The sequence below is a fragment of the Phyllobates terribilis genome, unplaced genomic scaffold (genome assembly GCF_046119375.1).
Source record: "Phyllobates terribilis strain yellow unplaced genomic scaffold, ASM4611937v1 Scaffold_1__5_contigs__length_1240528914, whole genome shotgun sequence".
Taxonomy (NCBI): Eukaryota; Metazoa; Chordata; class Amphibia; order Anura; family Dendrobatidae; genus Phyllobates; species Phyllobates terribilis.
This window is the reverse complement of record NW_027362761.1, coordinates 617,971,844-617,997,912: the sequence shown is the minus strand read 5'-3', so window position 1 is coordinate 617,997,912 and position 26,069 is coordinate 617,971,844. Positions and strand designations below refer to the sequence as shown.

Here is a 26,069-nt window from a genome sequence, read left to right as displayed (position 1 = left end):
CAGATTAAGAAGCCGACCATTCATCATAGATATGCATTTAAGGAGACCCAAGTCTATATATTGCGACAATAATAGTAGCCCTGGGAATATTTAGAAGGTAAGATTTGTCTCAAGATAGCTGGTTTATTACATTCATACACAAGCCAGCATATACTAAATAACCAAAGCTAATAAAGCAGGTTCTGTTATATATGAGACTAATCCCCAGAAGTAATGCCCCCAGACCGGTATCACATGTGCATCCTGCTCTATGTCGTTCTGAGTTGTCAGAGCCAGAATGTGATAGAGACTGTAACACATACAGCAAAACAAATGACCAACTCTAAATGCATTATAACAATCTCAATATCATTTAGTAAGGAATAGCATTTATCATTGGTAATGCATTATGTCACATCTCATAGATATCAAAGAAATAACACAAATCATTAGTGATTCCTAATATCCTATGTCAGAAAATACAGGGACTTAGCACTTATCATAGATAGTCCCTTATATCATGTCCCAAATGCAAAGACAGTCTGATATCATAGAAATAGACAGGGAGCAACACTTATCATTGATGATCCCTCATATCTCGTCCCAACGCGTTTCTCCCTGGTACTCTCCAGGGTTCATCAGGGGAACTGGATAGGCAATCAATCCTTCTCTCCAGACGCTCAGTCAGTGCTGCATATGAAGAAATGGGAACATCTCCCACATATATAGACACCCACACTCATCTCCCAATGTTCACTAATTGTACCTGTGATTAGACGCCCCCTTTTTCCACCATGTCACTCACCCTGGCAGTCCAGCGCACGCCATTAAGCTCTCACCACGTGAGTAGTGTACATAAAGCACACACCCACAGTCTGGAAATGTGAGCCCCTGTCTCCGCCAGCAGCACATACCGGAAATGATGTCACTGGAACGCACGCCATGCTGCGTGGAACGCAAACCGGAAGTTCCGCCCCCTAGTGATGTGAACCGGAAGTGAGGTCGCTGGAACGCATACCAGAGTCAGTGGAACACACAGCATGAAAGCACATACATAAATGGTTCTGGCAGCAGCACCAGAAGGTGCCCATAATCGTTTTGCAGTACCAATCTGCAGATAACCACCTCAAATAATCATAAACTCATAGATGGTTAACAAAAGGTACACATATAGTCAAACTAAGGGTATGGTATATTAGATTCACCACTGTGGAAAGCACTAATCTATAAAAGGGATACAGTAAAATGTATTATTGTGTCTCCATTGAAAAATAATGGAAGGCAGGAAAAAATCCCATTTCTATTGTAGGTAAGTCTCAGTTATTCACACATTCTAACTCATCTGCCCTTAAATATTCGTTTATTGTTAAGATAGGGATAAAAATAAAAAAATTCCCATCGTAATAGTGGGTGTAAAGAAGTGATAGCCCTCACGGGCGATTGTCACCAAAGCTGATTTCTTCTTGCCCCCTAATATCCTACTCTGGATTAAATGAAACTCGAGAAGCTCAACTGCTCATTAAGACCCCCTGGGGCCATCGACTCCATCCAAAAAATCCAACGGGCTTCCCGCTGGAGAATTCTCTTATTCCAATCTCCCCTCCTGATAGATTGTTCCACAACCTCCAAAGCTCTAAATGAGATACATTCAACGTCACCCCCATGCTTTGAATTCACATGCCTGGCAAGTGGTGTGCCCCTGCCGTGTCTTATATCTCCAAGATGTTCACCAATTCGAACACGTAGTTCACGTTTGGTTTTCCCAATGTAATCCATTGGACATGTACACGTACAGAGATACACCACTCCTGACGTTCTGCAGTTCGCAAAACCTCTCATGTCGTACACCCGGTTTGTCACTGCACTTTTGAAGCTCTTTGATGGTGTCACAAATTTACAGAAAGAGCAGTGCCCACACCTAAACGTTCCATTAGACCTGTTTTGTAGCCACGTATCCCCCTTTTTTTTCCTTGGAGTAAAGTGGCTATGTACAACGGCATCCCTAACCGATCTCCCTCTCCTATACGTCACCGAGGGTGTTTTGGAGACAAGGCTCGCCACATCTGGATCGACCTGCAAAATACTCCAATGTCTTTTAAGGATATCCATGACTCGTCTCGACTGATCATCATAGGTACCGATCAGGCGTGTAATGACATTTTCTGACATAGGATATTAGGAATCACTAATGATTTGTGTTATTTCTTTGATATCTATGAGATGTGACATAATGCATTACCAATGATAAATGCTATTCCTTACTACATGATATTGAGATTGTTATAATGCATTTAGAGTTGGTCATTTGTTTTGCTTGTATGTGTTACAGTCTCTATCACATTCTGGCTCTGACAACTCAGAACGACATAGAGCAGGATGCACATGTGATACCGGTCTGGGGGCATTACTTCTGGGGATCAGTCTCATATATAACAGAACCTGCTTTATTAGCTTTGGTTATTTAGTATATGCTGGTTTATGTATGAATGTAATAAACCAGCTATCTTGAGACAAATCTTACCTTCTAAATATTCCCAGGGCTACTATTATTGTCGCAATATATAGACTTGGGTCTCCTTAAATGCATATCTATGATGAATGGTCGGCTTCTTAATCTGTACGTTCACTTTTCTCTATCTTTTATTCACGATTGTGTTTTTTTAAATATAAAGATAGAGATTTACCAGGGTTATTAGGGACACCGACGTTGAGCGGGGGCGCCACGGAGCAAAAATTAGGGTGCCAACCTCCGCTGTCAGGAAGGGAGACAATTTAGGGACAAAATAGGGACAGATAGAGCCCGTAATCCTTCCTGACTGATGTGTGACTTATCCCTGTTCCCTGGCATTTTGTCTTGTTTTTGTGTTTGTTGTTATGGTGACTACTGAGTCCTTTTTAGCATATTCGAATAAAAGTTATATTTTAGGGGTCTAATCTTCTGTTGGTTGTCCTGTCAGAGATGCTTCCAGGGGTCTTCCCCATGCTGTTCCCATGTCTTTTCAGCACTGTATGCATGTGTCACACACCACATGGCCAGATAAGGTTGTAAAATGTTAAAATGACATTTCCCGGTGAATGCATTTGTCACGGATGAAAGCAATACAAAAGTGCAAAAACGCATAAAAAATGCTGCTAGTGAGCATAGTCCAAGGTGTGGAGGAGTATTTTTGTTTTTGGTTATTTATTTTACCTTATACACAAGTCTTTACCCTGGAAAGGAAATTCCTTAACATATTTCACAGGAAAACAGTTTCAGTTTAGTTTTTGAACGTTTTATTGTGAGCTCCTAAAAGTTGCTTAAGGCTGAGTTCACACGATGTGTATTTAATGCGTTTTCCGCGGCGTTTTTGCAGTTGCGTAAACGCCGCGGAAACGCATGAAAAACGCATGGTAGAAGGGCAGCAATGTTCCCCAATTGAAATCCGCATGTGCTGTGCCCATGATGCGGATTTTTCCGCAGCGTAAACGCTGCGCTCAAAAATCCGCAGCATGTCAATTAATTTTGCGGAAAAGCTGCTCTTTTGCCGCCATTGACTTGCATTAGACCGCATGGAATTCGCATCACTGTATATGTTGATGCGCTTTTCATGCGGTCTAATGTGCGGATGGTACCCGGGTGTGGAGGAGAGGACTCGCATCCAGACCCAGGTACCATTAAAAAAAAAAAGAATAAAATAAAAAATATATATATTCTCACCTTCTGACGGCCCGCGCAGCGATCCTGCTTGGTTCGCGGCACTTCGGGGTTGAATGAAGAAGGACCATCGCTGACGTCAGAGTCATGTGACGGGTCACGTGACGCTGACGTCGAAAGGTCCTAAAGTCTTCACTGCCGGCAGCCGGGACCGATGAAGCAGGACACCGGGGACCATCAGAGGGCAAAGTATATATTTATTTTTTATTTTTTGACATTCACACACTATATAAATCCATGCCGGTTGCCGGCTGCATGGATTTATATAGTGTAAAGTTGACAAGCACTTTCCAAGTGATGCTAAAATCGCTTGGGAAGCGCTTGTCAACCCGCATGCGGAAATGAAAGTGAAGACCGCTTCATTTCCGCGTGTCCCTGGCAGGAAACCGCATGTACAATCTGCATGTACAAACCGCATGCGTTTTTTCCTGCCAGAGAGATGCAGAAACGCTCAGGAAAAAATCCTGAGCATTTCTGCATCGTGTGCACATACCCTAATACCTCTGACCACGTTGTTGACAGCAGTGACCTAGGGGTCAGAAATGTTTCCTGGGGCGATGCCCATGCTGTCCCCATGTCTTTTGAGCACTGTCACTATCGTATTGTGCACTTTTTAGGCTTTCTACAGACTGCCGGGGGAGCCGCCACAAAAATGCTCGGGTCTCCCATAGACTAACATTGGGCTCGTTGCTCTGGTCGAGCAACCGAGTTTCACGGTGAGCTCGGCCCGAGCTTCGAGCACCCGAGCATTTTAGTGCTCGCTCAACACTAGTCAATGGTAATTGCTGCTTTTAGAGATGTATGTAGAAAACCCTTAAGTTTTCCTCAGACTTCTTGTCCAGCAGCTTTCTAGGGCTCTTGATTCAAAGCATCTTATATATTCAGCGCACATATCTATGCATTTGGCTCATCACAAATTAATCTTCAAACTCAGTTTAGTAATTTGAAGCTCAGCAAGCGTCACCGTATTTGAGGAGCAAGAATGTCATGGGTCCATTTTAAGCAGTTTAATAGAGGCCTTGGAAGCCTTCAGACCTTTGTTTGGACCCTGGAACATTAGTAAGAGGTTGGTGACTCTTCTCCAAGACCTGGTTACTGAAAGGTCATTTAGAATTGCTCTTGTGTCCACCGCATAAAACTTCCTTTCTATTTCTCACTCGGCTTGTTACAAAATGATGGAGGTATTATATCCTGCAACCTATGGAAACATGACAACACCTTGGGCAAGAAGAATAGTTTCAACTTCAGGGTGACTGTTGTCAGAAATAAAAAGATACAGTATGGTTAATGGATTGATAGGGCCTGGAATTTTACTCTTCTGGCTTTGGTGATATGGTATGTAAATATCTGAGGTTGTGGGTCGTAAGTAATCACCTTGGCAGGTTAACAATGCAATAATATTTTATTAATCACATCCATGGTAATACAGCAATTCCAGGTAAATGGCCAAAATACAGTTCTCTCAGTCCTTAAGTTCTCAACCTGGGATCAGTAGTTCCACTGGCTTTGTACCAGGCCATACTCACTGTCTCCCAACTTTTTTCTTGGCCCACAGATTTCATATCTCTAGCCAGTATAGTCTGTAGCCACAGTCCACGATCCTCTAGACAACAGATAAATCAATAGAAACACCAGTATCTAGTAGCCATAATCGTTTACAAGAGTTTAAATCCAAACGACATATGCCATAATGATAACATGTTTATCCATCCATCTTTTCAAGTCCACAGACTCCATCCTCTTCCTTCAATGTCCTTCCACACACTCCTCACTAAAGCATGTGTCCGTTTTCCTCCCTGGGGTCAGCCCCTTCCCCCTTAAGCATTTACTTTAGCTGAAACAATGAAGAATATTCCAAGAGCCTTCATCTGAAACTGCTTGTAAGACCTCCTGGTGGTGGCTCCACTGTGTCCACTCTTTCCATCTACATAAGGGGTCCGTTGGCTGAGAGAACAATGGGCCAAGGCCCCTGAGATAAGGTCACTGAATGAAATTGATATCTGAGGTTGAACTGATGAGCAAACAAATCACTAACAAAACAAAGCAAGCAAATTTCTAACAAAACACAAAAATAAGATCAACGAAAATGGGTGCTCAATGCTGGAAAAGAATTTAGTAAGTGGTCAGTTCCTCAAAATCAATAAAAAACAATAGGCTCAAAGGTAGTCATAGTTAGCCCAATCAGGACCCAATTCAGGTTCCAGGGAAAGGTCAATTTTTTTTTTCTCTTCAGTCTTGCCAACGCTTTAAAAGAATCTTCTCATCCAGCGATGATCTACAAGCTGATCGAAAATTGAACTAAAGGCCGATACCAGGACTTTAAGTGTGCTTAGGAAGAGACCTTTATCTAAACCAGATTGTAAAAAATCTAAGATTCTAACTATATACGGAGATGATGGACAGGGTTACCTGGGTAACATACAAACACCTGAACATAACAGGTCCCTGTTCAGACTAGCAAAGACCCTAATCTGACCCTTATTTATCCCTGACTGACTGTAGAGGTTGGCACCCTAAGCATGCGCAATGGCGTCCCCACTCAAAGTCAACTTACCCTGAATGTCCTTAACTGCACCCTCTCTAATGTGCAACAGTAAAACAATAATAACTAAATAGAGAAATACACAACAATCTGAGGAAAAGGCTATGAATATGTTAACACAGACACATAGGAAAGACAGAAGAAAATAAGAAGCACACAACCAATGGAATTCGTGGAAAACCTCCCAGACCCCAAATGTAAAAGAAAGGAAAGGGTGCTGGGGAGGAAGACAAACAAACCATAGGAAAAGCTACAGAGATTAACAAAGTAAGATAATCCCTAGCTGAGGCGCTGGCTCTCCAAACACCATCTGTCTAGAAACATAGCCAGCAAAGAAGGCAGGTGGTGGGAGGGTATAAATAGCCCCTCCTAAGATGTGATAGGACAAACCAAACGAGGAAGTGAAAACACCTGCACAGAAGAAACATAATAAAGCAAAGACAAGAGCATTATCTGCATTTGGACATAGGCAACACAGACTGTGGTCCTAGAGAGAAACCGACCACACAGCAAGAGGTCACCGGATCGAGCCCCGGAGATGAGCCATAGCAAAATGGTTCTTGGTTCCAACTTTTTCTCTACCTTCAAATTATTGGGGACGGCACCAAGCAGGATCTCAGTGTCATCTGAAAGGAAATAATAATTTTTATCCTCTTCCATTGACATATTGACTGAATTCCTCTCTTCCTCTGAGGAGGATTTGTTCTAAGTCTGAACCTGACACTTCTTTGGTTCTGGGCCTATTTGAAGAAGGATGAGAGCTTTCAGACATGGAACTACTTTACTTTATTTGTACATGATTTACAAAGGGGTTTCTTATGAGTCCACTAAATTTTTGATGTAAATAGCACTTTCCTAACTTTAAGCTTAGATTTTTGCACACCCTACAAAGTATTATACAACGCTAAATCACGGCTGCACTAGTTTACCATAGTAACCAGGCAGCAAATGCCTTTAAAATAAGTAAGTGCACCCATCGAACAGATATTTACTGGGCTGGGAATGTTAAACTGCTCCGAAGATTCAGAGCAGGGTAACAATCTATTCATGGCTTCCAATGCTAGCCCACCATCGTGATCACAAAGTCATCTCCTACCTTATATCATGGGCTCCAATAGAAAGCGTCCACCCCTGTCCCAAATGGCTCCTTCTAGTTCTGATTTAGAATTTTGCACCATTGACTTTCGGGATAACACCTTCAATAGTCTCCTGATCTTGACGTCAATACGACGTGTCTCCTGTGATGCAACCAGACACATGACTGAAGAGCCAGCAAGTGCTATAGCCTCCTCGGAACGCAGTGTGGAACAGGAAAACAAGGGGCAGGAAGTCCTCTGAGACCTAGTGCAATCCAGATTGGAAGGACACCACAAAGTATTGCTCCTGGATCGCTGGGCTAAAGGAAAGTTCAAGTATCAAGGTTCCATAGTACTGTTAATGCTACAAAACGTGTCATCCCCTGACAGCCTGGGATAAGCTGAGAAACTTGTATGATACAGTTCACACATCTCCATGTGAACCCTGCTAGTGGTCACAGTTGTGTCTATTGCCCCAACACTTCCAATGTCCACCCCCTCTCGCCCCAATGGTTACAGTAGTGTCCTTCCCACATCAGTATCCTCCCTGTTACCCCAGTGCTCAGAGCAACAACATCTTCTCACCCCAATGGTCATGGCAGTGTCTTCCTTTCGCCCTGTAGCTGAAGAGCTCCGTGCACTCATTAAGCAAAAGAAAGCTGCCATCCAGGGTCTTATGGAAGGTTCTAGATCTCAATCAGTCATCAGGTTTTTTCCTGCTCTGAATATGAGCATAAAGTTCTTCTTGTACATGATCTTCATTTGAAGATGCCTCCACCAGGACGTAGACTTGTGGTCACAGATACATAATTGCTTTCAGTCCATTCATGGTGATTTCTTATTTTGCAGGTTGGTGTCGGCGTCCATCTGGTGAAGGAATGATCCAGGCGACGGAGGAGTTTTATAATGTGAGTGACTCTCTGACAGTGCAATGTGAGGCTGGATATCGCCCGTCACAGGAGAAGATCACGTGTGTAAATGGACCGAATGGTCATCAGTGGGATCAGTCCCCGATGTGCATCGGTGAGTAGCTCCTACATATCGCTCAAAGGGGGTTTTCTAGAGAAGAGAAAGAGAGAGATCACTAAAAGAAAAGTCATTATAATTACAGTAATAAATGCTTTAACTCAGCAAATCCCACTGGTTATGTGTAGGGAGGAAATTGCTTATGAATATAAAATGAAGGTGGCCGTTATCTTGTTATACTTAGGCTTTATTCACACATCAGTATTTTATCAGTATTTGTATGCCATAAACTAGAGTGTCTTCAAAACACAGGACAAGTGTTAATTTTCAATTATCTTTTTTTTCTGTAAGTTCCACTCCTTGTTTTGGTATAAAAACACTGATACAAAATACTGAACAACTACTGATGTGTGAATGAGGTCTTAAGGAAACCTATCCTGCAATGTTAATAAGACAAGAGCGAGTGAGCATGTGCAGTAGGAAGCTCCGCCCTTTCCCCTCATGCTCCGTAGGAAGTTCTTCCCCTTCCTTCTGTGTGCATCAGGAACCTCCTCCCCCTCCATCCATGTGTAAGGGGATGGACATACTGCCCACGTCCCCCCCCCTTGAAGAAACAAGTAATATGTTATGTGCTCTAATGTGAACTGTGATGTATAATGTGAATTTTGATTTGTGTTAGTACTGTAATATTGATAATTTGTGTAGTTTATTAGTAGGGATAGTGAGCATTAATGCTTGGGACTAGCCCAGGGTGGGAGGGGCTAAGTTGAAGGGAAAGTGACAGTTTCCCCTCAGTGAGTCATATAGGGCCTGAGAGTGCATACACAAAGACCTAAGGTCCAATGTGAACTGTGCCGCATTCTGAGATGTCACTAAAGTAAAAGAAGACTGGAGGAAAGGGATAGTGAGTAGAGATGAGCGAATCTTTCAATGTTTGGTTCGGATCGGCGAATTTCCCGATGTTCGCCGAACAGTTCGTCGAACATATCCAAACCTCATTAAATTTAATGGGAGGCAAAACCAAACGCATAGACAACACCTTCAGGGGGTGCCAAAAGCTGCCAAAACAGCTCAAATTAGGGGCAGACACCAGAAAAAGAAGCATCAATTGACCCAGAGTACAAATAGTATAATTGCGCAGCATGGATGAATGGGGCAGGGCCTGGGACAGCATTTCTAGCTTAAAGATTGATCAGTAACTGGTGGGTGAGTTACAGGTATAGGCCTGGTGCTCTGAGAGCCCTGCAAAATTCAGGCAACATACATGAAGGAGACCCAGCTTGAAGTCCAAACAATTCCAAAAATTAGGGGCAGACACCAGGAAAAGTGGCACCAATTGACCCACAGTAGATATTTTGGAATAGTACAGCAGCAATTAGCCATGGGCCATACATGAGGTATTAAGTCTGGACCAGAATTTACAGCTTTGAATTTAGGTTTAAATTAAGATGCTGGTGAGGGATCAGTGTAGACCTCCTGTGCTGGGAGCCCTGATACCACATGCAGCAGCAAAAGCTGCTTTTCTGCTAAGCCGCACTCAGGTGGTAGAAAAATCAGCTTCGTACACTACTATGTAAAATGTAAGGATAGTAGCACAGGTAGTTGACTGAAAGTAAGTGCAAACCTGACGGTCTGTGAGCCCTACTGCCAGAGGCAACACACATGAAAGAGGCCCAACTTGGAGTCAAAACATTTCCAAAAATTATGGGAAGACAAACACCACTAAAGTGAAATCAATTTCCACAGTGTACAAATAGTATAATGGGGCTCTGACACCCCTTCCCCTACAGGCAAACTACCATATAGAGACCCAACTCGGAGTCTCCACATTTCAAAAAATTGTTAGTAACTAGTGATGAGCGAGCATGCTAACAACTGCTCGGATCCCTGCCCGGCATGTTTGTCGCTCTTTAGAGAGCCAATGAACATGCAGGTGTGGCGCCCAGCTGCGCTTGGTACCACAGATTCTAGAGGGGTGCATTACTGGATTTCTCCACAAGAGGCCCCCACAGCATACACACTCCTCCACCTTCCACCTCAGACCACCAGAGGGAGCCCGATAGGGATATAAATAGGGAAGGTGGAGCTAGGCAGCTCAGTGATTCAGCAGTTCCTGCTCAGACACAGGAGTCAGTGCAGTCGAGCCAGAGCCTAGCAGTTCCTGCAGAAAGAGTTCAGTATAGTCTGTAGAGTGAGTCCAGACTAGAACTCACAGAGCTCAGGATAGAGAGCTAGGAGTGTGCCGACACTCTGAGAGCGGCGAAGAAGAGCAGCGTCCCGGCTGCAGTGTGTGTAGCCTAGTGAGGGCCCGAGCGGGTGTCACGGGTGTGCCGCCACGAAGATCGTCGCGACTATACAGCCTGACTTCTCGCAGCTGAGTTTTTGGTGTTTTGTGTTTTTCGGCAGTGAGGGAGTTAACTCTCTCTCTCTGTGCTAGACGAGGTCCAGCCTCGCCCAGCTGCAATCAATGCTGCAGTAGTGGGACTCCTTCATATGCCTGCCGGTCTGTTAAGGAAGTGTTGGTGAAAGCATTTCATACAGACAAACAGAGCGGATCGTGGTATTTTGGAGTTCTGAGCTAAGTGTATTTTGTGTGGTTTTTCCCTTCCTCGCTTTATCATTTATCTCCTTTCCCGTTGGTGTTCCCTCTGTAGTTGTGGTGTAGTTCTATAATTAATCCGGTGGCATTCCGTCTTGACCTTCCCCCTACGTTTAAAATTCACAACGTGTTCCACAGATCGTTGCTTAAGAGGTATGTGGCGCCGGTGATACCGTCACCTTTACCTCCCCCTCCAGTGGTGGTCAATGGTAACTTGGAGTTCCAGGTATCGAAGGTCATCGATTCACGCTTTAATCGCCGGTCCCTTCAGTACCTGGCTCATTGGAAGGGGTATGGTCCTGAGGAGAGGATGTGGGTTCCTGCGTCGGATATTAACGCAGACCGATTAGTTCGGGCCTTCCATACGACTCACCCGGATAAACCTAGCCCTGAGGGTCCGGAGGCCCCTCCTAGAAGGGGGGGTACTGTCACGGGTGTGTCGCCACGAAGATCGTCGCGACTATACAGCCTGACTTCTCGCAGCTGAGTTTTTGGTGTTTTGTGTTTTTCGGCAGTGAGGGAGTTAACTCTCTCTCTCTGTGCTAGACGAGGTCCAGCCTCGCCCAGCTGCAATCAATGCTGCAGTAGTGGGACTCCTTCATATGCCTGCCGGTCTGTTAAGGAAGTGTTGGTGAAAGCATTTCATACAGACAAACAGAGCGGATCGTGGTATTTTGGAGTTCGGAGCTAAATGTATTTGGTGTGGTTTTTCCCTTCCTCGCTTTATCATTTATCTCCTTTCCCGTTGGTGTTCCCTCTGTAGTTGTGGTGTAGTTTTTGTATGCAAGGTGGTTTTTGGTTTGACCCTTGTACTGTCTCGTTCGTCTAAGTACTGAGTGTTGGCATATTATTTCCTGTCCCCTATTGTTGTGATCGGGGTCCTTCTCAGGACTAGATTACTGAGGTGCAGGGATCCTCAGGAGGTAGGGGTTACGCTGGCGGCCTGGACCTCTGTACCTTTAACAGTACCTCCAGGTAGAGGGATTAGTCAGGGCCCCAGCTTAGGGTCAGTTTAGGCCCCTGACCTCCTGTACGCAGAGTCAGTGTGACATTGGGGCCGAAGGCGAGTGGAAAGTGAGTAACATAGGGGGCAGAGGAGCTTAACCAGCTCACCCTGAAGGATATACCGGACACCGGGTCCAAGTCTACATGGATCTTCATGACCAGTAGAAAACAAACGGAACCCCTGGTGAACTACATGTCCCAGGATCACCAAAAGCTGATACGTACCAGGGTCAGGAATCACGGAGACCCCAGAGAATAGGGAGAGTGATCTCCAACAGAAGGCCCAATCACCAAGTCAGCAGGTGCAGAACAGAAACCAAGTTAGGCCCAGCTCCAGGTAGGTCAGTAACTTACTACACAGAGGCGAGAAACAGGAGGCCCTACACCCGCTCATTGGGGAGGATCCTGATATGCACCCTTCACCCTACAGTGCTCCGGGATGTGCCTGAACTACCACCAGTAAAAGGTGCTGAAGTGACTACCGTGTCGGTCCCCGTTCTTGCTCTGACCCGGCTGGGTCTCGCCTGTCCTTCATCCCCCTCTCCGTACGCTGCCCTGAGGCCTAGCTCCACCTGTGGGGAGCTATACCATCGAGCTGCCTTATCACCGGCCTCAGTGGACTGCCGCAGCGCTGGTGATTCTCACCAGAAACCACAGGTGGCGTCACGAACTTCCATAAAATTAACAAACTATCTCCTTTTAAAATCTGACCACAGGGTACGGGCCCGGGAGCCGACCACCGCGACATCCCCAAGGCCAGGCAAATGCCCGGGTACTGAGTCATCCCCATCCCCCTGGGCTAGTCACAGGGATTGCTTGCCACCCACTGTAAATCCGTAGCCATGTTGGTTGTGTGCATTACAGTGATTGGCTGGCTGCATAGAGTCATCGGGTCTATATAAGACCTGGCACCGCCATGCTCGTCACAGTCACTACGGATCAAACAGTGTAGTGAGAGGTGCTGCTGTGTGAGGGACAGTTAGATATACAGTACAGACCAAAAGTTTGGACACACCTTCACATTTAAAGATTTTTCTGTATTTTCATGACTATGAAAATTGTACATTCACACTGAAGGCATCAAAACTATGAATTACCACATGTGGAATTATATACTTAACAAAAAAGTGTGAAACAACTGAAAATATGTCCTATATTCTAGGTTCTGCAAAGTAGCCACCTTTTGCTTTGATGACTACTTTGCACACTCTTGGCATACTCTTGATGAGCTTCAAGAGGTAGTCACCGGAAATGGTCTTCCAACAATCTTGAAGGAGTTCCCAGAGATGCTTAGCACTTGTTGGCCCTTTTGCCTTCACTCTGCGGTCGAGCTCACCCCAAACTATCTCCATTGGGTTCAGGTCTGGTGACTGTGGAGGCCAGGTCATCTGGCGTAGCACCCCATCACTCTCCTTCTTGGTCAAATAGCCCTTACACAGCCGGGAGGTGTGTTTGGGGTCATTGTCCTGTTGAAAAATAAATGATGGTCCAACTAAACGCAAACTGGATGAAATAGCATGCCGCTGCAAGATGCTGTGGTAGCCATGCTGGTTCAGTATGCCTTCAAATTTGAATAAATCCCCAACAGTGTCACCAGCAAAGCACCCCCACACCATCACACCTCCTCCTCCATGCTTCACGGTGGGAACCAGGCATGTAGAGTCCATCCGTTCACCTTTTCTGCGTCGCACAAAGACACGGTGGTTGAAAGCAAAGATCTCAAATTTGGACTCATCAGACCAAAGCACAGATTTCCACTGGTCTAATATCCATTCCTTATGTTCTTTAGCCCAAACAAGTCTCTTCTGCTTGTTGCCTGATCTTAGCAGTGGTTTCCTAGCAGCTATTTTGCCTGCTGCACAAAGTCTCCTCTTAACAGTTGTTGTAGAGATGTGTCTGCTGCTAGAACTCTGTGTTGCATAGACCTGGTCTCTAATCTGAGCTGCTGTTAACCTGCGATTTCTGAGGCTGGTGACTCGGATAAACTTATCCTCAGAAGCAGAGGTGACTCTTGGTCTTCCTTTCCTGGGGCGGTCCTCTTGTGAGCCAGTTTCTTTGTAACGCTTGATGGTTTTTGCAACTGCACTTGGGGACACTTTCAAAGTTTGCCCAATTTTTCGGACTGACTGACCTTCATTTCTTAAAGTAATGATGGCCACTCATTTTTCTTTACTTAGCTGCTTTTTTCTTGCCATAATACAAATTCTGACTATACAGTAGGACTATCAGCTGTGTATCCACCAGACTTCTGCACAACACAACTGATGGTCCCAACCTCATTTATAAGGCAAGAAATCCCACTTATTAAACCTGACAGGGCACACTTGTGAAGTGAAAACCATTTCCGGTGACTACCTCTTGAAGTTCATCAAGAGAATGTCAAGAGTGTGCAAAGCAGTCATCAAAGCCAAAGGTGGCTACTTTGAAGAATCTAGAATATAAGACATATTTTCAGTTGTTTCACACTTTTTTGTTAAGTATATAATTCCACATGTGTTAATTCATAGTTTTGATGCCTTCAGTGTAAAAGTACAATTTTCATTGTCATGAAAATACAGAAAAATCTTTAAATGAGAAGGTGTGTCCAAACTTTTGGTCTGTACTGTATATTTACAAGTCAGTTTAAACACAATAGTGTACTTCTCTTGGCTTAACAAATCTAAATGTCTGTGTCAGGGAGATATTGATGTCAGGAAAATATTCTTCCACATTTCCCTGACATGGATATTGACCATTTGTAACGGGTCTGGGAGGTGGAACCTCTGAGCAACTATACAAGGGGGCAGTCCTTGTAAGGAAGCGGGTGGCTCCCAGGGAAGGCGGGCAGGTAGTCACGGCTAGTGACGGGGACAGTCACTGGGTAGAAGGGCAGGAGGTCACGGCAAGTGACGGGGACAGTCTCCTGACAGGCGGGTGGTCACGGTAAGTGACGGCAGAGCCTCCAGGTAGGCTAGCAGGCAGGTAGCAGGTGAGCGCTCCCAGGTGCGCGGGCAAGAGTCTCTGGACAGGCAGGTGGTCACAGCACGTGACGGCGGAGCCTCTAGGTAGGCTAGCAGACAGGTAGTAGGTGAGCGCTCCCAGGTGAGCGGGCAGGCTGGTCCATAGACAGACTGACAGGTGTCGGAAGGCAGACCGTCGGACCGCAGGCTTGCAAGCAGGTAAGCGGATAGCAGGCAGGTAACAAGCAGGAATCTGGCAGGTGACTGGCAGGTAACAAGCAGGAATCTGGCAGGTGACTGGCAGGTAACTGGTAAGGGGACCTGAGGGCTGAAGCAGAGTGAAGGCTTTGCAACAACATTGCTCGGGCACCTCCATTTTGGAGGAGGTGCCTTATATATGGGAGGTCCTCCGGCAATTGGATGGGGACTCCTTAGGACGGCGCGCGCGGTCCCTTTAAGAGAGGGGGAGCGCGCGCGCCCTAAGCACACTGCCGGGGAAGGAGCGCGTGCCGGAAGCAGCGGGGAGAGAAGCGCTGGAGGACGCCGCGCCAGGAGCGGGGAGGTGAGAGGGACGGCATCTCTGCCTAGTACGGGGCAGTGACGCCGATGCTACACCATTTATCCCTTTTGTCAGTACCAAGCTGTCTACATAAAAACCTCAGCACAAGCCCTAATTAATACAGTCATGAGTAAGGCCTTAAACCAATTGCTGTCAGCCAAGAAGTGTTACAAGCTACTTAGAATGCGAGCCTCTTGTCCCTGAAAGACAGAAGGGGGAATTAGTGGCAGGGTTGCAATAATGCTCGTGTAACTGTTGGAGCTTGCTTCCCGAGCTTCAAAGAAGAAATCTATAGACACACCGACTCCGATATGAAATATGAAATATTGTGAGTTCCATACGTCCGGCAATAATGGGACCTATATTTTTGTGGCAGAGTCAGCCCAGAAATGTATTCATAGTTTTCCATGGCTGTAAGCAGAATCAGGGAGCTGTAGCGCAAAAAACATCAGAATAGCAGACTGCAGGTATGCGATGTGTGGTCTCTAAATGAAGGTAAAATCATAAAGGAAAAAATGGCATAATTTGCAAGCTTCTGTGATTAACGAGCGATGAGTTATTGCAGAAGTTAGCATTTTTAATAAAAATGTACAGGTTGGAGACCGGCCCGCATGATGTCACCACAAGGGGCGTGTGGACAGATCTCCCCTTAGGTATAAGAGAACCCATGGACAATAAGGGAGCACTCATTGCCAGGGGGGTATAAGCATTATAAGCAATGGGTCGTGTTCGATTACGCTCAAATCAAACTGGGGAGCCCCTCCACCACCCACCTATATGGAATTGTCGCAGCGATCTTTATAGAGCTTATGTATTTTAATGTCTCCTTTGTAACATTTTTGTATATATTTTTCTCAAACACTGCCTCTCTTTTGGATTAAATATAAAATTTAATAGTTCTGTTTCTTTTGTCCTGTAATCGTTCCCTTCCCTGAAGCCATATACGCTACCAAAATGCAGGCGTCCGGCCAGGCCTGTATTATATTTCAAACGGTAGTGGCAGAGAATAAAAATAATTGGGCTATCGTGTAGCTGACAATGACCGTATGGAGGGCATAAACACGTATTCCATGCTTTGGAACCCAGAGGTGTGACGCCATACGCTCACTGGTTGCTTGCCGGTACCCATGTGGCGAGTAGTCTGGATCGTGTGCTCGCGATTCTGGACGAAATACTGACAGCGTGACGGCAACGGCAAGATATTGCGTGATCTCCCCGGTGTCGTCCCTGTGGAGTTCCTGACAGTCTGGCTTATTAAGATTTTACTCTGTGTCGTCACAAACGTTTTCTGGGCTTTACTAATTTTTACCAGAAATTCATCCAAAATTACTCTGTTATAGTGAAACCCCTTACTGACAGGACTAAGAAGGTGTCTGATTTTTCCAAATGGTTGGATGCTTCCCTCCAGGCTTTTTCTTCCTTAAAAAATCATTTTGCCACTGCACCTATACTCAGTCAACCTGATGTTTCTCAACCCTTTATTGTGAAGGTTGATGCATCGGATGTCGGGGTTGGGGCTGTGTTGTCTCAGGGTTCGTCCCCTGGTAAATGGTGTCCATGCGCCTTCTTTTCTAAAAAATTGTCTTCAGCTGAGTGAAATTATGACGTGGGTAATAGCGAACTTTTGTCAATCAAATTGGAATTCGAGGAATGGCGACATTTGTTGGAGGGGGCTGTCCATCGTATTACTGTTATTACTGAACAGTAAGAACCTGTTATATCTCCAGTAGGCTAAATGTCTCAACCAGCCAGATGGTCCCTGTTTTTACTAGGTTCAATTTTGTTGCCACTTTTCGTCAGGGGTCAAAAATGTCAAGGTTGATGCTTTGTCCGGAGCTTCCCTTGTGGTGGTGACCATGAGAACCCTGCCCCCTACCAGAAAGGGGTAGTCATTTCGGCACTTTCTCCTGAACTGGAGGGTGAGGTGTTGAAGTGTTGTCTCCTGCCCTTCAGGAAAGTTATTTGTACCATCTAATCTGTGCCGCAAAGTAATTAAGGAATATCATAACTCTGTGCTTGCAGGGCATCCTGGTCGTAAGGCAACCGTGGACTTCCTCTCTCGTTGTTTTTGGTGGTTGGGGTTGCATCGGGATGTAATTAAACACGTAGCTGCTTGTAGTATTTGCGGCCGTTCTAAGGTTTTGCATACCCGTCCGTCTAGTACTCTTCTTCTGCTACTTATCCCTAGTAGGCCATGAACACACTTGTCCATGGATTTTATTACTGACCTACCGGTTTCTGCAGGCAAAATGGTGGTTTTGGTGGTAGTAGAAAGGTTCAGTAAAATGGTTCATTTTGTTGCATTGACTGCACTTCAAAATGCCAAGACACTTGCTCTGGTGTTTATAAATGAGATCGTGTCAGATTGGGGGACCCAGTTTGTTTCCAAGTTCTGGAAGACCGCTATCCTTTTCCTCTGCCTTCCACCCCCAGTCGAATGGACAAACCGAGTGTGTGAATCAGAATTTGGAGACCTACCTCAGGTGTTTCGTTTCCGAAAATCAGGAGGATTGGGCATCCTACCTACCGCTGGCAGAATTTGCCATTAATAATCATCGTCAAGAATCCACTGGCAGGTCACTGTTCTTTGGTGCATACGGTTATCACCCACATTTTGGTACCTTTAGTGGGGGAGGAGCTTCAGGAGTTTCTGAGGAGGAACAGTTTGTTCGTCGCTCTCCTCGGTATGGCAGGGTTTGCTGAGTACCGTATATTCCGGCGTATAAGACGACCTGGTGTATAAGACGACCCCCCTACTTTCCTGTTAAAATATAGAGTTTAGGATATATTCACCGTATAAGACTACCCCTTTTCCAACGCATACCAAACACCGGTAAAAATTTAAAAAAAACAGATTTGAATTTAACATGGTCCTTTTTTAATTTAAATTCTTATGACATGCAGGTATATAGCAGGAAAACTGTCACTCATAAACATATTAAAATAGGGGGGACCCCACGTCATTTTTTGGGGGGGTCCCTCATTCTAATAGCTAGTAAAGGCTAGGTATTCAGCTGGGGGCTGATATTAGTAGCCTGGGAAGCTCCTTGGGTATTACCCCCTTCCCAGACTTCAAACATCTGCCCCAGCCGTCTGCTTAACCTCCGCTAGAGACTATAATGATGGGGGATCCCACGCCAATTTTCTTTTTAAAAAATCCTTTATTTTAACACTAAATGACAATTGAGGGGTTAATAAAGATGCAGTCCCTAAATTATTATTAATTTTGTAATAAATTTTTCCCAAAAATGTTGACGTGGGCTTCGCCATATTTTTGTGTCCAGCCAGGTACAGCAGGCAGGAACGGGCTGCCCCCAACCACCAGCTGACTATTTGTACCTGGCCGGACACAACAATATAGGGAAGCCCTTTTTTTTTTAATTATTTCATGAAATAATTTTAAAAAAAAAGACGTGGGGCTTCGCCCTATTTTTGTGTCCAGCCAGGTACAACTAGGCAGCTGGGGGCTGGAATCTGCAGCGCAGGGAGGCCCAAGCTTTCTGCCCCCCCCGCTGCAAATTGCAGTCCGCAGCCACCCCAGAAAATGGCGCGTTCATAGAAGCGCCATCTTCTGGTGCTGTACCCAACTCATCCAGGGCCCTGGTGCGGTGGCTCACTGGGTAATAAAGGGGTTAGGGCCAGCTTGGCATTATCAGCTGGCCCTAAGCCTGAAATTCATGGGGTCACGCCAATATTAGACATGACCGCCATGAATTTCTAGTAAAGTAATTAAAAAAAACACAACACCCAGAATAAAGTCCTTTAATTGAAATAAACACACAATTCTTTATTGTTCTAAATTAAACCATACTTACCATCACGCCCATTCCAGCTGAAGCCAACGATCTCCTGCAATAAAAGTAAAATAATAAAGCAACCTCATCCTTACCTTTCCATGGTTCCCAGGACCGGTCCAGCTCTGCTACATTCACATGACAGGCTGGAGCGCAGCAGAACGCTGCCATCCAGCCTGTCATCCCGCAGACACTGAGAAGCGCAGGCATGCTTGTGCTCCTCAGTGTCTCGCTGTGACAGCATCCAGATGAGCCGAGATCATGTCCAATGAACTCGACTCACCTCATGCACGTCACTGACAGCGTGGGAAAATTCTCCTGCTCCCCGCATGCGCAGTAGAAGTTTCCCACGCTGTCAGTGACGGACGTCCAGGAGGTGAGCTGAGTTCATTGTCGGCTCATCTGGATGCCGTCACAGAGAGACACTGAGGAGCGCAAGCATGCCTGCTCTTCTCAGTGTCTGCGGGATGACAGGCTGGATGGCAGCGTTCTGCTGCGGTCCAGCCTGTCATCTCGATGTAGCAGAGCTGGACCCGTCCTGGGAACCATGGAGAGGTAAGGATGAGGTTGCTTTATTATTTTACTTTTATTGCAGGAGATCGTTGGCTTCAGCTGGAATGGGCGTGATGGTAAGTATGGTTTAATTTAGAACAATAAATAATTGTGTGTTTATTTCAATTAAAGGACTTTATTCTGGGTGTTTGTGTTTTCTTTTAACTTTGACTATGGGGTTAGTAATGGGGGTGTCTTATAGACTCCTCTCCATTACTAACCTGGGCTTGATGTCAGCTGGCATTATAAGCTGACATCAACCCCAGCCCTATTACCCCACTGCCACCGCTACAGGGCAGTGGGAAGAGCGAGGCTAAGTGCCAGAATTGGCGCATCCTATGGATGCGCCATTTCTGGGGCGGCTGACGGCTGGTGTTTCTAGCCTGGGAGGGGGCCAATATTCATGGCACCCTTCCTGGGCTATTAATATCAGCCTCCAGCTGTCTGCCTAGCCTTTGCTAGCTATTAAAATAGGGGGGACCCCACGTCATTTTTTTGGGATCCCCCATTTTAATAGCTAGTAAAGGCTAGGTATTCAGCTGGGGGCTGATATTAGTAGCCTGGGAAGCTCCGTGGGTATTAACCCCTTCCCAGGCTTCAAACATCTGCCCCAGCCGTCTGCTTAACCTCCGCTAGAGACTAAAATTACGGGGAACCCCACGCCAATTTTTTTTTAAATAAATCCTTTATTTTAACACTAAATGACAAGTACAGTAACCAACACTATCACTGTACTTCATATATATGTGACTGACATGTTTCTATCTATCTAATCTATGTGTGATGCTCTATTCTTTCTGTTATAAATTGTCGGGTACAGATGCTGAATTGCCGGCCGGCTTTTTTAAAGAGACGGTGCATGAAAACACTATTATTTTTATTAATAAATCCTTTGCAGTAAATGACAAGTACAGTAAGCAACACTGTCACTGTACTTCATATATATGTGACTGACATGTTTCTATCTATCTAATCTATGTGTGAAGCTCTATTCTTTCTATTCTAAATTGTCGGGTGCCGGCTTATGCCGCTGCTGAATTGCCGGCTTTTCATATATTGTCACAGAAGCGATGCGAACTTCCCTGCTCCGGACACAGCGCAGCGCTTCTGTGACAAGTGAAAGCTGTCGGCACAGAAGCCCTGCGCTGTGTCCGGAGCTGGGAATACGCAGCGATATGTCAGTTTCAGCACAGAAGCGCTGACTGTCTGGACCTACCGCCGCCGTATTTTAACTCCCTCCACCTTATATTAACTCCGACATGGCAGGGATACGGCCATGGCAGCTTATTAACACCCCCAGAGTATCCACGCATGTCAATTTCTGAAAGTTCAAAAGCATTACCGGCGTATAAGACGACCCCAGACTAGACAGAAGATTTTTCAGTCTTCAAAAGTCGTCTTATACGCCGGAATATACGGTAATTTAAAGATCATGGGAGACAAGTATAAAAATATGGCTGACAGAAAATGCTTGCCAGGTCCGGACCTGAATGCGAATGACTGTGTGTGGTTGTCTACCAGGAATATAAGATTGAAATTTCCTTCCTGGAAGCTGGGACCTAGGTTTATTAGTCCCTATAAAATAACTGCTGTCATTAACCCAGCAGCATTTTGTCTTGAACTTCCTCAGGCCTTTAAAGTCCACAACGTGTTCCATAGGTCCTTACTTAAGAAATATGTGGAACCTCTTGAGCCCTCACCTCTACCACCACCCCCAGTAATGGTTGATAGTAATCTGGAGTTCCAGATTTCGAGGATTGTAGATTCTTATCTCCAACATTGTTCTCTACAATACTTGGTGCACTGGAAAGGCTATGGTCCAGAGGAGAGGATGTGGGTTTCAACAGCAAAGGTGAACACTTCCAGATTGGTTCACTCATTTCCTGAGAAACTCGGTCCTGAGTGTCCGGAGGCCACTCGTAGAGAGGGGGTACTGTCACGGTTGTGTCAGAGGTGACAGACAGTCGCCCTGCAATTAGTTGCAGGAGATCTCTACGTTTGGCATTACAGGCATCTTCTTAGAGGCTGTCTCTAGGACCCGGCGGCTACCTCCCTCTGGCTAATTAGCTCCCTGGCCTGGGTGTATAAATACATGGTCTGTCTGAGAGGGAGGTGCCGGCGATATTCATTACTACTTGTGAGGCTTTAGCAAGAGCAGTACTTTGTCCTCTCGTGAGCTTGAGGCCGTGTGCGCATTTGTCTGGAGTCGTCTAAAGCTAAGCAATCCTCCCCTGTTTGTCTACCCTTGTTGTCTATAGATTTTAGTGGAGATCTAATAGTGCTCTTCTCCTCCCGTCCCTAGCCTTAGCCATACGCCAGAGAAAGTGAGAGAGAGGCACGCTTGTGGCGATTTGTGAAGAACCAATATAGGGACGATAGTTGAGACAGGGTGACACTAGACCAGACTAGAAGGTCTCCCCTTCCCCCTTTCCCTAGGGTCTGGGCTTCCTTTCCCTCTTCCCTTTGTGTTGCACTAAGTCTTTCCACACCTTGCATGACACAATCCAAGCTGCTTGATGTCTAGTGTGAAGATTCCACAATCAGTGATGGTTTGGGGAGCCATGTCATCTGCTGGTGGAGGTCCACTTTGTTTTATCAAGATCAAAGTCAGCGCCGCCGTCTACCAGGACATTTTACAGCCCTTCATGCTTCCCTCTGCCGACAAGCTTTTTGGAGATGGAAATGTCATTTTCCAGCAGGACTTGGCACCTGTCCACACGGCCAAAAGTACCAATACCTGGTTTACACACAACAGTATCACTGTGCTTGATTGTCAGCAAACTCGCCTGACCTTAACCCCATAGAGGATCTATTATAGAGAATCTATGGGGTATTGTCAAGAGGAAGATGAGACCCCAGACCCAACAATGCAGACGAGCTGAAGGCTGCTATCAAAGCCACCTGGGCTTCCATAACCCCTCAGCAGGGCCACAGGCTGATCCCTCCATGCCACATTGCCGCATTGATGCAGTAATTGATGCACAAGGAGCCCGACCAAGAATTGAGGCATTTACTGAACAGACATTTCAGTAGGAGGACATTTCAGATTTTAAAATCATTTTTCAAGCTGTTATAAAGTATTCTAATTTACTGAGATAACGACTTTTGTATTTTCATTGGCTGTAACCATAATCATCAACATTACCCGAAATAAACATGTGAAATAGATCCCTCTGTGTGTAATGACTCTATATAATAGATCCCTCTGTGTGTAATGACTCTATATAATAGATCGCTCTGTGTGTAATGAATCTATAGAATAGATCACTCTGTGTGTAATAACTCTATATAATAGACCCCTCTGCATGTAATGATTCTATATAATAGATCCCTCTGTGTGTAATGACTCTATATAATAAATCGCTCTGTGTGTAATGACTCTATATAATAGATCCCGCTGTGTGTAATGACTCTATATAATAGATCCCTCTGTGTGTAATGACTCTATATAATAGATCACTGTGTGTAATGACTCCATATAATAGATCCCTCTGTGTGTAATGACTCTATATAATAGATCCCTCTGTGTGTAATGACTCTATATAATAGATCCCTCTGTGTGTAATGACTCTATATAATAGATCCCTCTGTGTGTAATGACTCTATATAATAGATCGCTCTGTGTGTAATGACTCTATATAATAGATCGCTCTGTGTGTAATGACTATATAATAGATCCCTCTGTGTGTAATGACTCTATATAATGGATCCCTCTGTGTGTAATAACTCTATATAATAGATCCCTCTGTGTGTAATGACTCTATATAATAGATACCTCTGTGTGTAATGACTCTATATAATAAATCGTTCTGTGTAATGACTCTATATAATAGATCGCTCTGTGTGTAATTACTCTATATAATAGATCCCTCTGTGTGTAATGACTCTATATAATAGATCCCTCTGTGTGTAATGACTCTATATAATAGATCCCTCTGTGTGTAAAGACTCTATATAATAGATCCCTCTGCGTGTAATGACTCTATATAATAGATCTCTCTGCGTGTAATGACTCTATATAATAGATCCCTCTGCGTGTAATGACTCTATATAACAGATCCCTCTGTGTGTAATGACTCTATATAATAGATCCCTCTGCGTGTAATGACTCTATATAATAGATCCCTCTGTGTGTAATGACTCTATATAATAGATCACTCTGCGTGTAATGATTCTATATAATAGATTGCTCTGTGTGTAATGACTCTATATAATAGATCGCTCTGTGTGTAATGACTCTATATAATAGATTCCTCTGTGTGTAATGACTCTATATAATAGATCGCTCTGTGTGTAATGACTCTATATAATAGATCCCTCTGCGTGTAATGACTCTATATAATAGATCCCTCTGTGTGTAATGACTCTATATAATAGATCCCTCTGCGTGTAATGACTCTATATAATAGATCCCTCTGCGTGTAATGACTCTATATAATAGATCCCTCTGTGTGCAATCCCTCTGTGTGTAATGACTCTATATAATAGATCCCTCTGTGTGTAATGACTCTATGTAATAGATCGCTCTGTGTGTAATGACTCTATATAATAGATCCCTCTGCGTGTAATGACTCTATATAATAGATCCCTCTGCGTGTAATGACTCTATATAATAGATCCCTCTGCGTGTAATGACTCTATATAATAGATCCCTCTGTGTGTAATGACTCTATATAATAGATCCCTCTGAGTGTAATGACTCTATATAATAGATCCCTCTGTGTGTAATGACTCTATATAATAGATCCCTCTGTGTGTAATGACTCTATATAATAGATCCCTCTGCGTGTAATGACTCTATATAATAGATCCCGCTGTGTGTAATGACTCTATATAATAGATTGCTCTGTGTGTAATGACTCTATGTAATAGATCCCTCTGTGTGTAATGACTCTATATAATAGATCCCTCTGCGTGTAATGACTCTATATAATAGATAGCTCTGCGTGTAATGACTCTATATAATAGATCCATCTATGTGTAATGACTCTATATAATAGATCGCACTGTGTGTAATGACTCTATATAATAGATCGCTCTGTGTGTAATGACTCTATATAGTAGATCCTTCTGTGTGTAATGACTCTATATAATAGATCCCTCTGTGTGTAATGACTCTATATAATAGATCCCTCTGTGTGTAATGACTCTATATAATAGATCGCTCTGTGTGTAATGACTCTATATAATAGATCCCTCTGTGTGTAATGACTCTATATAATAGATCCCTCTGTGTGTAATAACTCTATATAATAGATCCCTCTGTGTGTAATGACTCTATATAATAGATACCTCTGTGTGTAATAACTCTATATAATAGATCCCTCTGTGTGTAATGACTCTATATAATAGATACCTCTGTGTGTAATAACTCTATATAATAGATCCCTCTGTGTGTAATGACTCTATATAATAGATCGCTCTGTGTGTAATGACTCTATATAATAGATCCCTCTGTGTGTAATGACTCTATATAATAGATCCCTCTGTGTGTAATAACTCTATATAATAGATCCCTCTGTATGTAATGACTCTATATAATAGATACCTCTGTGTGTAATGACTCTATATAATAAATCGTTCTGTGTAATGACTCTATATAATAGATCGCTCTGTGTGTAATGACTCTATATAATAGATCCCTCTGTGTGTAATGACTCTATATAATAGATCCCTCTGTGTGTAATGACTCTATATAATAGATCCCTCTGCGTGTAATTACTCTATATAATAGATCCCTCTGTGTGTAATGACTCTATATAACAGATCGCTCTGTGTGTAATGACTCTATAAAATAGATCCCTCTGTGTGTAATGACTCTATATAATAGATCCCTCTGCATGTAATGACTCTATATAATAAATAGCTCTGCGTGTAATGACTCTATATAATAGATCCATCTATGTGTAATGACTCTATATAATAGATCCCTCTGTGTGTAATGACTCTATATAATAGATCCCTCTGCGTGTAATGACTCTATATAATAGATCCCTCTGTGTGTAATGACTCTATATAATAGATCCCTCTGCGTGTAATGACTCTATATAATAGATCCCTCTGTGTGTAATGACTCTATATAATAGATTGCTCTGTGTGTAATGACTCTATGTAATAGATCCCTCTGTGTGTAATGACTCTATATAATAGATCCCTCTACGTGTAATGACTCTATATAATAGATAGCTCTGCGTGTAATGACTCTATATAATAGATCCATCTATGTGTAATGACTCTATATAATAGATCGCACTGTGTGTAATGACTCTATATAATAGATCGCTCTGTGTGTAATGACTCTATATAGTAGATCCTTCTGTGTGTAATGACTCTATATAATAGATCCCTCTGTGTGTAATGACTC

General features: G+C 44.1%; 1 long non-coding RNA gene across 1 annotated transcript in view; it reads left to right on the top strand.

Moving 5' to 3' along the window:
* The window catches only part of LOC141169725 (uncharacterized), an 85,445-nt gene that overhangs the window by 26,895 nt on the left and 32,481 nt on the right, over positions 1 to 26,069 (top strand). The window contains exon 2 of the long non-coding RNA XR_012252299.1: positions 8,141 to 8,314. This is a non-coding gene — a long non-coding RNA (uncharacterized lncRNA). The remainder of the gene's footprint in view (positions 1 to 8,140; positions 8,315 to 26,069) is intronic.